Source organism: Nuphar pumila, chromosome 13 (assembly GCF_984573655.1).
Source record: "Nuphar pumila chromosome 13, dmNupPumi1.hap1.1, whole genome shotgun sequence".
NCBI lineage: Eukaryota > Viridiplantae > Streptophyta > Magnoliopsida > Nymphaeales > Nymphaeaceae > Nuphar > Nuphar pumila.
Window position 1 is genome coordinate 4,880,782 of NC_143261.1, and position 12,949 is coordinate 4,893,730.

The window sequence follows — 12,949 nt, forward strand, 5'->3', positions numbered from 1 at the left end:
CCCATTGTCAAAATGACGCTGCATCATCCATGGGGCCAGATTTCATTAGGCAATAGAAGGTATGTTCTCCTGTTTCTGGGAAGGAGACTTGCATGAGGTTGAGATGGGAGGGATTCAGGTCAGGTCATTCTGCGAATGAAGGTCATTCGACGACACCGTGATTAATTTCGCCAATGAGCACCACATGGCCCACACAGCGGATCTTCCTTCTCTATCAGAGTGGACAAATTCTTGATACGACATGATGGGTGCAACCTGAATAGAAATTTACATTCAGCATTTAAAATGATATTCAAACAGACATTCTGTGATAGTAGAGCTACATCTCCTATCATGATTAGACCCAAAACCAATATGGCATACATGAATACAACAATTCTCAGGTATGCAACACAAGAATAGTGGCACTAATCAGTCAAGGCTGCAAGTGGATCAAGTGGACTACAAGGATATATGGCAGGTAAGATTCAATATAGTCATCAATCATCACAACATGAGAGCATCAAATGGAGGGGGAAATTGCAGATTGCAAAGATCAAATGCTAGAAATTTTCTTCCAAATAATGGCAACCAAATAACAAGTACTGGTTGAAGAACCTTGTCACACATGCAACAATGAAAGAGCATCTCATATACAGATATTTCACTGAAACAACAGTCGGTAAAGCCTGAACTGTGCTCCTTCTCTTTGAATGGAGTAGCTGTATTCAGGACCTTAGGTAATGTCAAATTCTGTGAGTTGACAGCAACTGCTGAGGTAACAGGAGTACCACCTTCATCAAACTTTGATCCGAACGCCAAAGCTGGGCCACTCTTCTGTGCTCACAAACGATCTGTGTTACTCTCTGCTGGCCCTTGGCTGTTTTTCTGTTCAAAGAAGCATAAAGACATTAAGATGATCATTGATAACACAAAAGAATATCTCAAAGCCAAAAAGATACTTCTAGGTCAAGATTTTCAGAAGATATCATTAGGAGTGCATATTAAGCACTCAGCAACAAACAATGTATTTCTTGTTTACCCTTCTCCCCAAGAAATGTCAAAGTGCACTTGGTTTGTTGAATTTGAATCTCATTGAATGCCATTGAACTAATATATACATTCCTTCAGAACTTATGAAGAGATTACTTTCTGCATTACTATTCCACTACTTTCAACACAGTTCATATCAGATTCCAAAAAAATTGTATTAAACCAAATGAAAATGTCACGAGATAAACCATGCCCATTTGTATTAGACCATGTCACAAAAAAAAAATGCATTAATGTTAGTCCATGAAATATTAAAAGCTCATCTAATCTATAATTTCTACTAACAAAAACAAATAATAAAAGATGTTGTCAATGACGAAGAAGGTGAACTCAAAGAAGAAAACATGCAAAATATACTGAAAATGGACAGATCGAAAATATAAAACTCCAGACTTCAAGCTAAACGTGAAGATTCACATTTATCCCCTTAGACTAACAGCATAGAAACATATGAAATTCCTGCAAAGTTCCACATACAAACAGTCAATACCCGGTAATTTATAAACTGGGTACACCTTTAAAATTCCTATACACTAGACCCCTTACCAAATTACGTTATGCCCTAATGGAGAATAATTGAACCTCTTCCAAGTGAAACTGCAAAAAGAACCTCTGACAAACACCTGTTTATCACCCATCAGGACAAGATGATGTATAGATCTAAGCTAGATTAAGTCACTAAATGTTTAAGTCCAAATCAATTAGAATTTAGATCACATATATCATCCTTTACGTGAAACTTAGGCTCCGATGTTTTCCTCTTACAGATTGAACACCAAAAATTCAATAGGATAATCATGACAGCAAAGATCCAAGCCACAGTCACCAAGGTCATGGGTTGCCAACAGCCAAAAGAACTTGATATGCTAGGGTAAGATCATCTGAATTAAAAAGCCAAGACGCATCCAATCATAATTTCCTTTTTAATTTTAGAGGGGCATAGATATGGGCTGAATGTGTTAATGTCCACACATGGTCATGGAAGTCAACAGCTATACATTAATGCAAATAATGTTAAACTTGTTCCGAAAGTTGTTTTTTCTTCCATCACTTTTACCACCAAAAACCCCAGATAAAGGTCCCTTAATTCTTAAACCAGTTGTTTTCCCCAAACAATATTTTCTCTTGTTTCTAAGGAAAAATTGTGAAAAAGAGAACCACTGAACTCTAACCACAATGATCAAAACACACATAGAAAACCCCAAATCGAAGGCCACAATCACTTCAGCGTTAATCGCAATCTAATCTCATCCACCAAATAAAAGACGGAAGAAAAAAACGAAACAGTGAACCACGAAACCTTAACCATAAACCTAATGATTTCATCAGAGAAATAAAGTAAATCTCGAACGGATCTCATCAACCCCTAAAATCACATATCAAGATTAAAAAAAAAAGATCAGCGACAATCCAAAACCCTAAAACAAAACATAAACACTCAAACAAAAAACCTCCAGCGCAGGAGAAATGTTCCTACCTGAGAAACTGCGGCCTTCGGACAGGGTTCGGTGCAGGGCTCCGGCGTGGCGATGGACGATGCTGCAGAGGAGGTCGAGAGGTCAGGCGATGGTGGCTTCGGCGCGGCGAGGAACGACGCTGCAGAGGATGTCAAGAAGTCGGGCGATGGCGCGGCAAGGGACGATGTTGCAGAGGAACTGCAGAGGTCGGGTGGTGGTGGCCCTGGCGCGGCGAGGGACGACGCTGCAGAGGTTGGGAGATGATGGCTCCGGCGCGACGAGCAACGACGCTGCAGAGGAGCTGCAGATGTAGAGAGAGCAGAGGTAGAGAGAGCGGCGAGGGACGACGCTGAAGAGGTCGAGAGAGAGAGAGAGAGTGTTACCAAAAGACGCAGAGTCGTCTATCAGGGCTTCGTGTTTTTTTTACTTTTTCTTAAAACTATTTTGAAATGCGTCGTTAACGGTCCGCTGGGTGGGCCACGTGGTGCACATCGTCGAAATTAATCGACGGTGCCAATAAGGTCTTAGCAGACCTACCTAACTGGCCGGGTTAAGGCATTCAAGCTGAAGGACGTCAAGAGTTTGATACCCAGGTTCATGTCTTTTCCCGCAAGACCGAAGTTGCAGGTTCCTTGATGGGTGAGGGTGAGGGTGATGATTAGGGATGCCAGTGGACCGGGAGACAACGGGCCCACCCCGCTTAGTTCCGTTTGGATCAGGGATGAATGGCATGAAATGGGGATAGAGGCGGGGATGAAGGTTAAAATCTATCCTCATGCGGGGATGGACTTAGGCTTTTTCCCACCTCGCCCTGCCCTGCCCGGCCCGCCCACCCCGCCCCATCCTCAATCCTTCAAGGGATGACTATAGACCAAAGGGAAATGGGGCCCCGCCCGGGGGATGGAGGACATGAAAAGGGGATGGAGGTTCGGATTTTGAAACGGGGCAAGGGTGAAGACCTTGTCCACGGCCCGGTCTATTGCCATCCCCAGTGATGATCAAGGGGTTACAACCCCTTGAGGGTGGGCCATATAGCAGGGAACCCCACCACATGAACTAGATTTTACCCTGTAAAATATCAAAAACAATTTATGATGTTAATGGGAACCAGATTGAATAGAGAGACAAAGGCCCACAAGCAGAAGATAAAGTCACGAGATCTGCATAATTGGTTCTTAGAAGACTAGAAGATGCGTTCAGCACAGCCTTCATTTACTGAACATAATGCCCCGCAATGCAAGTACAGTGGTGATGGATGTAAGAACATTTAATATAGAAAAAGTGGTAATCTATTTTGAGATGCAGTTGGAGGGGTTGCTTGTTGAAAATCTAATCCCAACGATAGTTGAGCAGGTTCAGGATCACCCAGGAGACTCTGATCCATGTAGGCTTCATTTAACTTCGATGGAGGATGGTAGGTCCAATCTTCAGGTGGACCCAGTTACCGATCGAGAAATCAACCGAGGTGAGAACACTCTTCAAAGGTTTGTCCGGAGCACGAGATGACGATAGAGGCTCACCTATAACCCATCGCCCTAGCCAACATTTCTTGGAGCCAAGATAGTGGTCTAACCAGATGAAGATCAGATCTGAACGTTTACATGAAGATCCTGATTCAAAGGGTTTTTCTATAAATAAGTTATTTGAGATAGAGAGAATAGTTCAGTTGTAGATGATACCTATTGATTTCCTTTACTTTTTTCGGGTATTTCTCTTGAATTCTTTACGTTATTGAATTTTCAGTTGTTGGGTAGTTTTTATCGTAAATGGAGCTCTCTCAATTTACATCAATTGTGGTATCAGAGCTGAATTTTCTGATTGTATTTATGATGTTGACGAGCGAAAATGAAAAAAAATATTAAAGAAATTAAGATGGAACACAAAGATGCTTTATTGGAGCTATCGAAAAACATGGCATCATTGATGCAAATCTTTCTCCGCCTAAACAATGATGTGGCATCCATAAACAGGAAGATGGACAATGTTCAAGGTGATCAGAAGTTGATGAATTGTCAATTTGAAGCAATAGAAAGACAGATTGAGGGCCTTGAACAATGTATAGAAAAATGCCCCATCGAAGAGCTTATGCCTAATGAGAACCTCTATCAGCCCTTAACCTACTCACAGCCATCCATTGGTTTCATGAATCCCCCACCTAGGCCTCCCCACAACCCATACACTCCTTTTGGATCAAACCAAAACTAGGGTCCATTTCACAGTGCTCATTCGAGACTCGTTTTACAGGGGGGTCGTTTGGACTAGCATGCTCACATCCCAGTAGGTGCACATTGAGATCAGAGATAGGAAGATATTCCCCATGGCCATGAACCTGAGAGGCCGCCTCCGAGACATGCGGTTCGAGGAGATCCGCCTGATCAGGTTATGGATTTTGATGATGATAAAGATTTTTGGTACGAGCACCCTCCAGGACCAGTTATGTGGTGACGGGGGTAGATGACTGAGTGGATGAACACTTACAGGACTAGGTTAAACCATCCACAGTTCGCATGCCAACTTGATCCTAACACTTACTTTAACTGGAGGATGGTTGTGGACATGTCCTTTTCTACTCACTGAGTTTCAAATCACTAGCGAGTAGAGCTTGCATAGACTTGTCTATGATGACTGATCTTGTTGTGGTGGATAGATGTACAACAGGTTCAAGAAGGCCAAGGTCTTGGACCTATCAAGATGTGGGAAGAGATGCAGGAGGCCAAGTTCTCTCCACTCGGCTACTCCCAACAGGCATATCGACGGTGCCTTTTACTTTGATAGGGTTCAAAGGTCATGACCTAGTACACCTCAGAGTTTCATCACCTAAATATGTACAGTATACATCAGGAGACCGAGGATCAACATGTACCAGGTATGTTATTGGCCTTCACTCTACAATTTATGATGAATTGGCTTGTTTTTTTATATTAAGTGTAGATCAAGTAACATAACATGCCTTAACCATTGAGAAAAAGTTAAAAAAAAAAAGTGAGTTGTGATTCCGTGTGCGATAAGCGTTTGAGTGACCTAGGGGTGCTCCTCCAGACAGGGGAGTAACCTCTTCTAGTATGGGTAGAGAGACTACAAGAAACCTGTGGATTAGCGACGACCTAAATCCATCGCTAAACAGTTTAGCGACGGATTAGAGTCAAATTAGAGACGAATAGCTTCCATCGCAAATTTTTCGGCCCTAATTAGCGACGGAATATATCTGTCGCCCATTCTGTTGTTAAGTAGCAATGAAATTTATCTGTCGTTAGTTTCGTCGCTAAGTTGTGACGGAATAACGAATGCCAACATCCGTCTCAAGGCAGTCATTACTAAACGAAGATTTTGGTTTTGCGACGGATTTATAGTTGTCGCTAATCCATCGCTACATTCAACGCTAATAGTAATTAGTGACGGATATATCTGTCACAAATCCGTCGCAAACAAGGAAAAAATAAAAAAAAATATTTGAAAATTAAATATCGAGAAAAAAATTCTCGTAATACAATTTATATTTTCTGTTAAAAAACAAAGTACACATCAAAATACCTATAAAAGGAAACTAAAATAATTAATCGATCCACTATAAAATTCGCAAGTTCTAATTATTTACAATTCAACATTTACATTTTTGAAACAAAAAGAAGGTAGAACAAATTCAACACATGAATCTAATCATCAACAAGATTTTGTGCGTCATCTTGTTCATTATCTCGATCTGTCCCTTCAGCTCCACTACGCTGATTATCACCAGCAACCTACACAAGAAAAGAAAGATCAGTATTGACAAACAAAATATACTAAAATAAATTATACTCTATATGTGATTCTATCATGCTCATATGTGTTCTAATGTAGTAAAAAAACTGTATATGTGATTCTACCATATTCATATGTGTTCTAAGGTAGTAAAAAAACTTTATATGTGATTCTATCATGCTCATATGTGCTCTTAAGGTAGTAAAAAAAACTTATATGTGATTTAATCATGCTCATATATGCTCTAAGGCAGTCAAAAAAATGTATATGTGATTCTACCATACTCATATGTGTTCTAAGGCAATAAAAAAACTTTATATGTGATTCAATCATGCTCATATGTGTTCTAAAGACAGTAAAAAAACTGTTTTTTGATTCTATGATGCTCATATGTGTTCGAAGGCAGGCAAAAAACTGTATATGTGATTATATCATGCTCATATGTGTTCTAAGGCAATAAAAAAACTTTATATGTGATTCAATCATGCTCATATGTGTTCTAAAGGCAGTAAAAAAACTGTATATGTGATTCTACCATGCTCATATGTGTTCTAAATCATATGTGTTCTAAAGGCAGTAAAAAATTTGTATATGTGATTCTACCATGCTCATATGTGCTCTAAGACAATAAAAAAACTGTATATGTGATTCTACCATGCTCATATGTGCTCTAAGGCCGTCAAAAAATTTGTATATATGATTCCATCATGTTCATATGTGCTCTAAGGCAGTAAAAAAAACTGTATATGTGATTCTATCATGCTCATATATGTTCTAAGGTAGTAAAAAAAAATGTCAAATATGTACCTGCAGCAAACTCACTCCAATATCCTGCTAACTACTACCATGCATAGCATGTAATCCGTACTCCAAAAATAAGAACACTTTTATTCGCATACATTAAAATCATGCTCAGCATGATCTCCAAACTCCAACAAAGCAGTCCTAGATATCAACAACTAAGTGAGTGTGTGAACAGTAAAGTGTTGCATCCAATAAATTAATTAGCATATGATGTGCTTGCATCACTTACTCACTACGGGTATTTACCCGATTTGTATTGTTTTTGTCACTTACTTACCACAGGTGGCGGGGCACAACTGGGATCCGTTGAGAAATTTGTAAGAGACATTGTGTTAAAATGAAGTCACTCTCTGCCGAAAGAAAAATATTTAGAATAAATATCAAAGTCGGACGGGATTTCAGCGAGACGAAACGCCTCCTGGGCGTCGACCACCTCTTTGTTTGGCCCGACCTCCCTCAAGTTCGGTTGGCCAATCAGTAAGCCAGTGGTGTACAATAGTGGCACGAGGTCTTCGGAGGCAGTGATCATCCCCCGGAGCGGCAGGCACGGGGTGATGTCGTGGTTCAAGAACCCGGCGATTGTCGGGCGCCCCCCGACCCCCTGCCAGAAATTTTTGATAGTATTGTTTTAAAAAAAAAATGAGGCAGGAGGGGCGACCCCTTGCCGAAAAAAAATGAGGCAGGGGGTCGCCCCCCTTGCCAGAAAAAAAAGAGGTCGGGGGGCGATCCCCTACCGGAAAAGCAGGGGGCGACCCTCTACCCGAATAAAAAAATGAGGAAAGGGGGGCGATTCCCTATCGAAAAAAAAAATGAGGTAGGGGATCGCCCCCCCCCCCCCTGTCAGAAAAAAAAATGAGGCCGAAAAACAGAGGGCGACCCTCTGTCGAAAATAAAAAAATGAGGCAGCCCCCCCCCTGCTGAAAAAAAAAATGAGGCAGAGGGGGCGACCCCCTGCCGGAAAAAAAAAACTAGGCAAGGGGGGCAAACCCCTGCCGAAAAAAAAATGAGGCATTTACTTGGCTGGGGAGTACGTCAGGCATCAGGCGGTGGGCCGGGGAGTGCATCAAGCGATGAGCAGCCGGCTGGGGAGTGCGTCGGGCGGCGGGCCGGGGAGTGCGTCGAGCAGCGGGCAGAGGGCTGAGGAGTGCGTCAGGTGGGAGAGACGAAACATAAAAGAGAAAAAAAGGGTTCTGATTAGGGATTTACACGAAACTTAGCGACGAATTTGGAGATGACCTAATTCTGTTGCAACTCTGTCGCAACTTTACATGACCAGTTAGCGACAGAATATTTCTATCGCTAACATCGTCGCTATATAGCGACGGAAAAACTTTCGTTGCCAAATCATTCGCTAAGTGTCGTGGATATTGCGACAAAAACCTGACGTTGCTAAGCCATCGCTAATTAGCTATGGATTGGGCGACGAAAGTTTTTCCATTGCTATTTTCGTAAATATTACAAATTTTAGCAACGGCATGGTTTCTCTCGTTAATCCACCATAAAGTTGTGACGAAAAAAATCCATCACAAACTTTCGTCGCTAATTGGAATTTTTCTTGTAGTGAGACAAGTCTGCTAAAATGGACCCAAAGGCCACAACTCATTTTGTGACTGATGGGCCCCACAACCCATACTAGGTTTAAGACCTGTGTAGTGGAAGAGGCAACTCATTGTTTTTGTTGTTAGGGACTTAGGCATTTGGCAATTTAGTGCCCAAGCAAGAGTGTCAATTTTGTAGACGTAGATTTCAAGTCTGAAGAGTCGGGTCAATAGAGTTGTTTGGAGAATGAGAGATAGACGAGAACGTTCACGACGACGAAGAGACCATTGAGATCATCCTTGACGACGTCGAAACATGCTTGTCGATCTGACATGCTATGATTTCTCCTACATCTCCCTAAACTGAAAAGTGGTTAAGGAACAATATTTTTTGCATGCGGTGCACTTGAGAGGGTTATTTATGTAATCTTATCATTGATAGTGGTGCATGCAAAAATATGGTTTCATCTATAGTTGTAGATTTTCTCAAATTAAAGACCAAAAAATATCTCCACCCTTACCAAATATCCTGGTTCAAGAAAGGGAGTGAAGTCCCCATTGTTACACATTGTCTAATCAAATTCAATATGAGACAACATTATCGAGATAAGGTGTGGTGTGATGTCACTCGTATGGATGATTGTCATATCTTATTGGGTCTTCCTTGGCAGCTTGATAGGAAGACAATGCATCTTGGTGTCAAGAACACCTACTCATTTAGACTCACTGATAAGAACATCAAACTCCTATTTTTTAAAGAGACTTTTTAATTTAGTGTTCTTAAGCTAGTTAAGGAGTCTGGATTGATTGGCCTCTCTTACAAGGAGTTTGAAGAGTCTTGTCATAAGGATGGGTATTGTTTAGCCCTTGTGGCTAAAGAGGTTTGCACTCTGGTTCTCGATATCCCTCCTACCGTGTAAGCTCTGATTCTTTAGTATCAAAACATCATGTCAGATGAGTTGCCTGATGGGTTACTTCCTTTAAGGTCAATCCAATATGCAATTGACCAAATTCTGGGGTCTAGTTTTCCTAACTTGCCTGCATATTGCATGAACCCCGTTGAGAGTATTGAGTTACAATGGTAAGTCGAAGAACTCCTGCGCAAGGGCTTTATTCATGAGAGTGTCATCTCATGTGTAGTGCCAACTTTGCTTACCCCAAAGAAGGATGCTAATTTATGCATGTGTGTCGATAGTTGAGCAATCAACAAAATAATGATCAAATATCATTTTTCGATTCCTCTACTAGATGACATGCTTGACCTACTGGCAGACTCTAAGATCTTCTCGAATATTGATTTAAAAAGTGGCTACCATCAAATTCGCATCACAAAGGAGACGAGTGGAAAATGACTTTTAAAACTTGAGATGCCTATACAAGTGGCTAGTGATGCCTTTTGGTTTGTCGAATGTACCTAGTACCTTCATGATTGTTATGATCAGGTGCTTCGATCATTTTTGGGCAAGTTTGTGTAAAACCTATAAGTTTTGAATATTATAAATAAATAAAAAAAGCATCCTTGTTATCGAGTTAGAAATTTGTTTCTAACTTTTAAATTTTATTCCGGGTGAATTTCGTATTCATTCATTCATTTCTGGCCAAAATGGGTAAAATTGGTATTTCTAGAATTATTTTAGACAAATTATCATTTAAAATATTTAATTTATCATTAAAACTACTTATTTTACTGAGTTATGACTCGTCAAGGCATTTTCAAAGTGTTTTGAGCCTAACTAGATGTATTTTAGTGGCTTTTGAAAGAAATCCTATTAAAGAGTATTTTGGTCATAAATAATTTATTGAGAATATGTTAATCAAATAAATTATTAGTTTAGAAAGTACCAAAGCCATGAACTATATAGAATTAGCAGAGCTATTTTGAGTTTGTATGATGAAAGAATTTATTTTGGAAAATTTTATGGATTTTTAGAATGGACCCAAAATCTATATGAGTTCGGATCCCAATGGGATAACTCAAATTAAGGTTTTTATGATTTTTTTTAAATAAGGGATTCATAGTTATTATATTTTGTAAATTTGAAATCAAATACATATATAAAATCTTTTAATTTAATTTTTTTTAGCATTTAATTCAATACAAATCCGATTCGGGGTTTGGGAGTGAATTGGACCCAAATCAGACGAAATTGGATCCGATTTTGGATGGACGCAAGACCTAAGAGGACTTTGAGTGGAGTGGGGCCACTAGGGCACCCGACTCCCTCTATCCCCTTTTCATTTTTACCCCCTGTTTCCCTCTTCTTCCCCAAAGTTTTTTTCTTCATTAAACCCTTTGTCTTTCACGAATTCCCTCTCTCCCGTGTTCTTTCTTTCACTGATGCGTCCCATGCCCATCGAGCTCCGCCAACACCTTTCCCTTTGTTGGGAAGCCAGTCAGCCAATACCTCTGGCATTGGCTGACGCACGGAAGGCTCATGCCTTTTCACGTCTTCTTCCTCCTGTTCAAACGTCGACTGGAGGCCGACCACCCCTCTGCCTCTCCATCTACAGTTCCCCCTCCCCCTCTCTATAACTCCCAATTTGGTCGCTGGTGATGGTGAGAGCACCACCACCATTACCCCCTCCTTTCAGTGCTAGCCACCGGAGGCGTTCCCTTGCTTCTGGGTTCTGCCGGGAGCCACGCTGAGTGCCCAGGTTCTGCCGGGTACAGAGCCATCCCCTGGCGGTGACTCTCTCTCTCTGGGAATTTCCCTTTGTTGGTATATGGGCATGATCCATATCCATCGTGGGTGGGCCCACTCACGGTTACGAGTTTTTGTGGATCTTTTCAAAAAGATAATTCAAAATCAAATTTCTGTTTTATAAAATTGTTTTAATAAAGATCATGTGTCGCTTTTCTCTCAATAGCTTTACTGTCAAGATTGGGCAGTAGGGAATCCAAGAGTGTATAAATATATGCTCAGCACATAAAAAAAATAAGAAATAAATAGCACTCTTGAAACAAACCTACAAAAGGCATATACCTTCGTATTCCTCTTCTACTCCATCTTCTATTATTGTAGCTGCTGAGGTGAATCCAGGTTAATGCTCATTTTGCTGCGCCATCTGTGGTATTAGAGCCTTGGTTGGTGCAGGGGACCTTATTTTTAATCGGTGGTACTCTTCCCGATGAGTGGTGATCAGGTTCTGAATGCTTGTCTCGATTGTGAATCACACTTATCCACTTCAACAAGTCACTAGCAACCAGATTAAGCGTATATAAGTAAGTCAGGGCTTAATAGAGAAGCCTCTTATCTGGCAATGCATGAACAAACATGCGCACAAATTCTTTTTTCTTTGTTCTTTGCCTTTACGAACTGAGGCTTGATAAAGTCTTTAACTTTATATGTTAAAACAACTAGCTTAGTTAAATACCAGTACTATTTAATGCATGAGTGCTTGATTGAACCTAATTTTTTTCGTGCATATTGATTTAGAAAGAGAATCATAGTAAGTTTTCTTTAAACAAAACAAAATAAAACAGAAATAAGCTCTTCATTGAATCATACCTAATTTTGTTGAAACTTTAATCCTTCTGAATTTCTGTCTATTTTTTTTATTCTGCTGAGAGATCTTTTTTTTGAGCTTTCAGATTCCCTGATTTTTATTGTTCCTGAAAACACACACACACGGGGGAGGACACCATCGAAACAGAGTCATTAGACTCTTTCATCTCAGATCCCAAAAGAGGCACATAAGTCAGGGTCTTCTTTATAGACTGGGCCTCCGGACAGATTCAGCCTCTTCTTCCGGTGTTTAAACCACGTCGACCATCACCCCCTAATCACAAAAAAAAAATGGTGAAGGCAAACTACAATAATAAAAAAAGAAGGAACTACATTTTTTTTGGCATTAAAACACGCTGATTGACTCCAAAAAAAATACACACAAAAAAAATGCAGAGAAGCTTCGTGAAGAAGCCTCAAGAAACGCAGAGAAGCTTCGTGAAGAAGCCTCCAAAAAATGCAGAGAAGCTTAGTGAAGAAGCCTCGAAAAACACAGAGAAGCTTCATGAAGAAGCCTCTTGAGAGAGAGAGAGAAAGACACATCTAATAAGAAAACAAAAAAATTTGGGTTTTTATACCCGTCTTTAGAAAAAATTCAATTTGCCCCAGAAATTGTTCATTTCTTTTAAAAAGGGGTTCAATTGTGTTTTTATTTAAGCTGCCACCTTTTTATGTTTTCAGTTTTGCAAAAAGAGGTTTGCGTCAGAAAATTTCTTGTAAAAACTGAAAGTTATAAAGAAATTCCATTTCAATACCTTTGAATTTCAGAATTTAGCAGAAAACGTTTTATTTTATCTTTTTAGCCGTGGACCATTATTCCAAATTAAACCTATTACTAATTTATTTATTTTTATCCTTCAAGAATTATTTT

At 40.1% G+C, this 12,949-nt stretch overlaps 1 long non-coding RNA gene across 1 annotated transcript; it reads right to left on the reverse strand.

Annotated features, from left to right (window-relative positions):
• Positions 1-549: 549 nt before the first annotated feature.
• LOC149817589 (uncharacterized) lies at positions 550-2,861 on the reverse strand. The gene is made up of 2 exons (XR_016427466.1): positions 2,510-2,861; positions 550-867 (listed from the first exon to the last, which is right to left on the reverse strand). It is a non-coding gene; the product is annotated as an uncharacterized LOC149817589 (long non-coding RNA).
• Positions 2,862-12,949: the final 10,088 nt, after the last annotated feature.